The 6,808-nt window shown below is 37.4% G+C and overlaps 1 protein-coding gene across 5 annotated transcripts in view; it reads left to right on the forward strand.

Moving 5' to 3' along the window:
- Positions 1–3,799: 3,799 nt before the first annotated feature.
- The window catches only part of LOC122799976 (proton-coupled amino acid transporter 1-like), a 1,348,908-nt gene continuing 1,345,899 nt past the window's right edge, over positions 3,800–6,808 (forward strand). For 2 of the 5 annotated variants that reach the window (XM_044069408.1, XM_044069412.1), the window contains exon 1: positions 3,800–3,877. The gene's annotated coding sequence lies outside the window, so the exon portion shown is untranslated. Of the gene's footprint in view, positions 3,931–6,808 lie in introns of all 5 variants that reach the window. The other 3 variants (XM_044069406.1, XM_044069411.1, XM_044069409.1) reach the window with 2 other exon arrangements.

Raw genomic sequence — 6,808 nt, forward strand, 5'->3', positions numbered from 1 at the left:
GTTTTGTCCTGCAAAATCTCACATTTCTACAAAAAGTGTCCCACTTTGGGCATTTGAAAAGGTGGCAGCCCTACTCAAACATCATGTGTTAATCAGCAATCAATGTATGCATGATTCCACTGACAAATTTGCATTGCATGTCTATCATGCTTTATTTGCATAGCAAATCACAGGTACTAGGCTTGTCAATCACTCTGGCCGTGCCCATTACTGCTAGAAATGACAGGTGTGCCAGTATAGTACAACAAAGTCGCTGCCAACCTAATGCACCCCAGACTTGGCTGGACTCAGTTTAAGCTTGTCTCGGCTTAACTGAAACAACATTACAGACAACTGCATGACTATTTCGTAAGTGTACAGTTATATCAAGCCGGTCACTTCCTACACTTTTCAGTTTATAATGGGGATGCTATCTTTCTATGTTGTGAAAACCGGAACAAAGCCGCACCCGCTTGCATTTCCTACAACCGTGCCTCTCTCCACACGTGATGTAAATGCTCATGTCATCTCGAAGTGGAAAGCTTTCTCTGTTTAACTTTATTGAAAAGTATTCTGCAACCACAGCTGCTTTTTTTTACTAACTTCGGCCATCTGCTCCTGCAGATACACAGATCACTGAGTTTGTAAAGTGCTTTCCGGACTACCAGACCAACATTCTGATTTCTGGGTAGTCTGGAAAACTAACGGACAGGTGAAACCAGATTTATGTCGAGTGGGTGAAACAGTATTTCATCCACTCGTCAAAAATCCTGTTTGCATTAATGTTGTTATGCATGTTTGCATTAAGGGTATGTTCAGTTGTTACATTCTCTTTGAAAACAAGACAGATCCGCAAAAAGACTACACTGCTGGTTGTCCTGTTCAACTACAACATGAGCAATGGATACTACCTGCTTACCCCTAATGTATTTTGGCACATCTATCCAAAAGAGACCATACAAAATATGTTTAGTATGTTTTACAAAACACAAACAAAGCTCGTGCGGAACAAATAAGTATCTACATATTAAAATTAAACACTGAACAGCAATAACCACAGCCTAGTTAATAAGGTAGTGAACACGTTCTTCACAGTGGTATATGTGATTGCTTAACCATCGAGCTTGTTATAACAGACACATTTTCCTTCTTCCTTATGGGGTTAAATTAAGGCACGTGACCAGTTTTGCCATTCAAGTTTTTCAGTTCCTATTAGATTTCTCAGAAAAAAACTACTAGACTGAATTAATCGACAAACAGGAAAGTGTATGTATATTCTTTACCTTTAACTCACATGTAATGCATGATATTTGTGCAACAGGTAATGAAGAAAACACAATAACTTTGAAAAACTATCTACATTGGTAGAATTCATGAGTCATGATTCAATATCGACAGCTATGCTATCAATAACATCAGTGTCATCATTTATATAGGTTCATAGGTGTGTACTAGGCTAATGGCCCTGGGGCCTTTACAAGCCTAGCCCATAGGATTACCCTGGCATCATGCCACCTGACCTTAGTTCCCAGTGCCTCTGTCGAGTAAAGCTACTGAAGTGATCCCCAGGGTGAATTTTCTATTTCCTATCCACTCATCAAGATTTCTTTTGAAGAGGGCCATTGAGGTGCTCTGCTTGGCATGTATGGGAAGTCTATTCCATAGCATGGGCAGTCTCGGGGTTAAGAACCTGTCCCTCTAGCATGTTCTGTTGATTGTGGTAATGAGGTTGAGGTCCCTGGAGCGTGTAGTGCGGAGGGATTGAGATTTCTTTAGATTCAGCAGTTGTAACAGAGCTGGGTCAGACATGGCTTTGTAAGTCAAGCAGAGATAGTCTCTAAGTAGACGATATGAGACAGAGAATAGTTGGTTTAGTAGTTTTTTTGTGTTTAATGCGGAAGTTCCGCATTAAACACAAGAAGCTCCGTGTTTAGTGATTTTTGATTGGCCCGTATGCCGGTATACGGGCCAATCAAAACATCACAAAACACAGCTACTTCTGTTTAATGTGGAACTGCGATGTTTTGCATTAAAAAGAAGTAGCTCTGTGTTTAGCGATTTTTGATTGGCCCGTATACCGGTATACGGGCCAATCAAAACATCGCAAAACAGAGCTACTTCTGTTTAATGCGGAACTGCGATGTTCCGCATTAAACAGAAGTAGCTCCGTGTTTAGCGATTTTTGATTGGTCTGTATACCAGTATACGGGCCAATCAAAACATCGCAAAACAGAGCTACTTCTGTCAAATGTGGAACTGCGATGTTTCACATTAAACAGAAGTAGCTCTGTGTTTGTTTAAAAAATAAACACACAGAGCTACTTCCGTTTTATGCAGAACTCTGATGACGAGGAAGACCCTTTTTAGTCTTCACACCATCAGGATACACATAAACTCACCAAGTACAGGAAACTTTGGCTCATTAAAGGAAACAACATATCGCTCTGCTAAATATTTATTATTTATTTATTTAACATTTGTTAACCAGGAAAGTCCAACTTGGAATGAAGCCAATTTTCAGCGGAGGCCTGGGGAGAAATGCTCCAGAAGCATGTCTTTCTAACATGGGAGGAAACCGGAGCACCAGGAGGAAACTGACACAAATGCTGGGAGGACATGTAGAGTCCGCACAGAAGGCACCCCAGCCGAGAACTCAACCAAGGAACCTCTTGCTATATAAAAAATGCCTCCAAATTAATCACACAATGTTAATTAGGTTCAGAAATAACGGAACATTATAGTGGATGTGTCAATGCTCTGGATTAATTTATTGTAATGTTCAGCAAGCAACACATAATCTGTGCAATACCGTGTCCACAACTGTGCAGTTGCATTAAAAGAGGAAAAAAACTTCCCCCAAGTAACAACCCAAATGCAATGTCAGACCAACAGCCACAAAGAACTAACTAAAACACGAATAAAAATCTAATAAGAGTATAAAAATCCCAAGCTATATGTCATCAATCATGCTCAAATGGCTCATAAATTAGTGCTTAACGGAAATGACGCATGACTACACTCAGCCATGTAATAAGTTTCATTCATCTTCATTCAACAGTTACATTTAAGTAGGAAAGTACAAAAAAAATAGTCGGCAAGAAAAAAAAAAACATATTATTTATACAGAGAAAACACGTTTGTATTCAGTTAGGTTCGTATAATGGTCCAGGGAGCAGTGAACCGCTAGATGGCGAAAAGCCAGGTATATAATGGTACTGCACATACCTCTTAACTGTACAGTTTTTCGCAGAATGTCCAGATTTTTGCCACATATTTTTGGTCCATTTTTTATAAAACTTTCGTTTTCTGGCTTAGTGGCAACTCATTAAAGACTGAGGTCAGAAAATGAAGACATACATTTAAGTTTCAGACTTCATATCCTTCAGAACAATCTACACTGATGCAAAACCTGTTATTCTATCAACTGTTTGTAAGAGCAATATTGAAAAATCGTTCCCATTTTTGGGCTTTTGTTCCACTTTTACTTACGTCCAGATTTCTTACTCTAACACGCTGAGATGTATCCACACACTATAGGGGTCAATTACTTACTTTCTTCACTTCAAGATAGGCTAATGACAAAATATCATCTCTAACTGGTGCAGGACTGCCTGGTATTACAATCTTATAGCTCATAAACCTGTTGAAGCCACTAGTTTCTTCTTCCAGCAAGTTTTACATACTATTATTCCGTCTCGGGTTTGCCTACTTTCTATGCTTACATCTGGGTCATCTGTCACTCTTGCTTTTACTAAAAACTACTAGGACTGTTAAAAACATCATTGGTCAAAGTGGAAAAACATTACAGCCAGTAGAAATATACTAGGAGTGGCAACAGTGCACGTGACAATAATTTGTCACATGACAAGGAAGATGTCTCTGCAGTAGGAAAACATGGGTAAGAGCCTGGGCTATTAATCCGCCGGTAAGCAAAGCGGAACAAAATGTGATGTATGATTCTTTTGCTTTATTATTATTTGTTATTTGACTAAATGACTGTTCACCATTTAACTAATCTGTGGCTTTCGAGAACGCTTGCTAACCCTTGCTATGCCATTCATTTAATGGCGGGGGAGGGGGGGTTAGCTGTTCCAATTTTTATTAGCGGTGTTTGAGCTGAGCAGCTGCTTTTTTGCGAAAAAAAGCACATGCTTTTACAGAACAGTTTGCACACAGTATGGAGGTGATGCCGTATGTGTTCTTTCCAAGCAGCTGTTAAAAACAAATTGGTAAACCATGCAAAACACCAGATGAGACCCGAATGCATGATTAGACAAGTTATTAGTGCACAAAAATGCTTTCAAACAGTTTGTATGTTTCACCCTCGGATCCATTGTATTTCTGTATTAGAATCAGAAACCTTCAGGATGCTAGCGAATATTATATTGGTAAATAATTCTCCTGCCCCTATTTAGTATGTCCAAGTTAGAATAGGTCTAAGTAGCTATTTAGGTCCTGCATCAGCCTGCAAATAGCATTTCATGAGTACATCGTATTTCGATAGACACCTTTGTGAATTCTTATTTCTAAATGTTTAACACTGACTGGAAAGGACAGTGTAAGCATTACTTAATATCGTTCCAGTTCTACTGTAATTACCATCTTTTGGGACTAAGATTAGATTACCCAGTCACTGTTTGGAAACATGACGTTGCAGTCTGAGGAAAACTATAGGTGCAGAACAGGGTCTTCGGAATCACATGATGAAGACTATATTTTCAGGTTTGTTATAACTCGAGAGAAAGGCAGCATTTTTGTATAATTTATCCTTTGGCATTCAGTTTAACGCGTTGAAATCACAAATGGTGGGGAGTTACTGTCATGAACAGTAGAAGTGAAGGCAGCTGCACGATCCAATTCTACAGAAAGTATTCTTAAGCAAGTTAGAGATTGAAGAGTTGATCTCAAATTTAGTGTTTAAGGATGACAGAATTTTGGTTAGCATTATTTGCAGTGTGTGTTACTATACCACTTTCGAGGATTTTTTTAACTGTTAAACGCTGTTGTAGAAGAGCTGTGCAAAAATCCTAAATCTTTACTGGTAATATTTGGACCAATGTGAAAACCTTACCCCCAAATCTGCATCATAAGTGAAGTAAACAGAAATGCTCATGGTTGCAGTGTTGTTTGCCAGAAAGGGTATTTTTGGTTGTAGTGGTTACCTGTCCCCTTCACTCACTATCTGTCAAAGTTATAGTATGTCTGCTTGCCTGGATTGAGATTTTTGTTTCTAATTGGATTGAGATTTTTGTTTCTAATTGGAGCCAAACCTGTATGACCCAAACATTGTGATATTTTTGGAATTTTTAGTAGCATTTCCTTATTTACAATGTTGTGTATTTTGTAGTTCTTGTCCCTGGTAATTTACAGAACTTTGTAGTTTCATACCTTCATAGTTTGCTGTATCCTGTGTCAGGCACAACTTTTTAAAGGCAGAGATGGTTTTGCAATACTTAATATCAGTTGGAACTTTATTCCTAACAGAAGCCAGTATCAAGTAAAAAAGTATTTTAGCAGTTCTGCATTTGTTAGATGGAAGGTTTTAGCACTAAGCTTCAAATTCAATAACACCCTTAGTGCTTCACCTTAAAGTTTCTTGATGGCAAGTCAAAGTCTGCTTCTTTAATATCTGTTAATTATTTTAGAGAACAGGTGACTGTAAACATTCCCAATATGTATTATTACAGACAAGAATATATTTGGCATTCTAACATTAGCAAGTTACCCACTGTGTATGCACAAATTATGGAGTTGTATTCATTTATTGTTCTAATGTAAGCTAGATACATCTTAGTTATATGTTCATGTGACCTAGATGTAATATATCTGTAAATCATAACAAACACTTTTACTGCCTTTTTAACATATTCTGCATTCTATATAAATAAGTCTAGAATTCACTGTAGCAGTAGCCATTAGTCTTGTGGCCCCCAAAACGTAAGTTTGTGTATTCAAATAAAGTCCATGATCATCAGACACTGACTTAAGATAAATCATGTTACTTAGATAATGAAAGTTCCATTTTTAATTCCATGTGCATATTTTGGCAAATGTGAAAGATCTAAGTTTAAATAAGATGTGACCCAAAACAGAATAATGTGGAACTTGATAAACAGGTGACCAATCTTGGTATTGACATATAACACACATTTGTTGCTCTTTTTTTAAGCAGCCATGTTTTATCCACTCATATGAATTATTATTGTTATTTTTTATGTGAACTGTTTTATTTGCTTTTTGGAAGAGCAAGTGTTCCTGCAGCAGTTTGTAGGTTACATGCATATATCAGTAAATAAAAATGCAATAAATAAGAGTACAATAAAAAATAGAACTGTAAGAAAATCCTCCAGTAGATTTGTTTCTGTATTTGTACTGATATCATGTATGCATGTGCATATGTACACAGCATCCAATAAATGTGACAATGAATGTACGTATTAGTTCTCAACAGCAGTGTGTTAATTAACATGCTGTGTTTACCTTTGCTCTGTTAGCTGTGTTTAATAGTTGAGGTTAATGCAAGTGTACACATTTTCTGTAAACAGCAATGTGCTGATTACGATCTCCTGTGTTTTGTGACAAATAGTCAGCTGTATTTAACTGCTGAATTATTCTTAGCAGAGTATTTTCACATGGTATGGAGGAGAAATACTACTTTGTTGTCACGTTATATACCCCTAGCAGTTACTGGGCGGTCTAGTCTTTTAATCAAGTACAACTTTTACATTTTCATTAACGACTACAAAAGAGTGAATTTCTTATGTTATTGTTTCTTATTCCAGCATATATGTGTTGCTTTTGCAAGTGTTTAGGTGGTATTAGTGGTTTT

The sequence above is a fragment of the Protopterus annectens genome, chromosome 4.part0, assembly GCF_019279795.1.
Source record: "Protopterus annectens isolate FY-2018-M chromosome 4.part0, PAN1.0, whole genome shotgun sequence".
Lineage (NCBI taxonomy): Eukaryota > Metazoa > Chordata > Ceratodontiformes > Protopteridae > Protopterus > Protopterus annectens.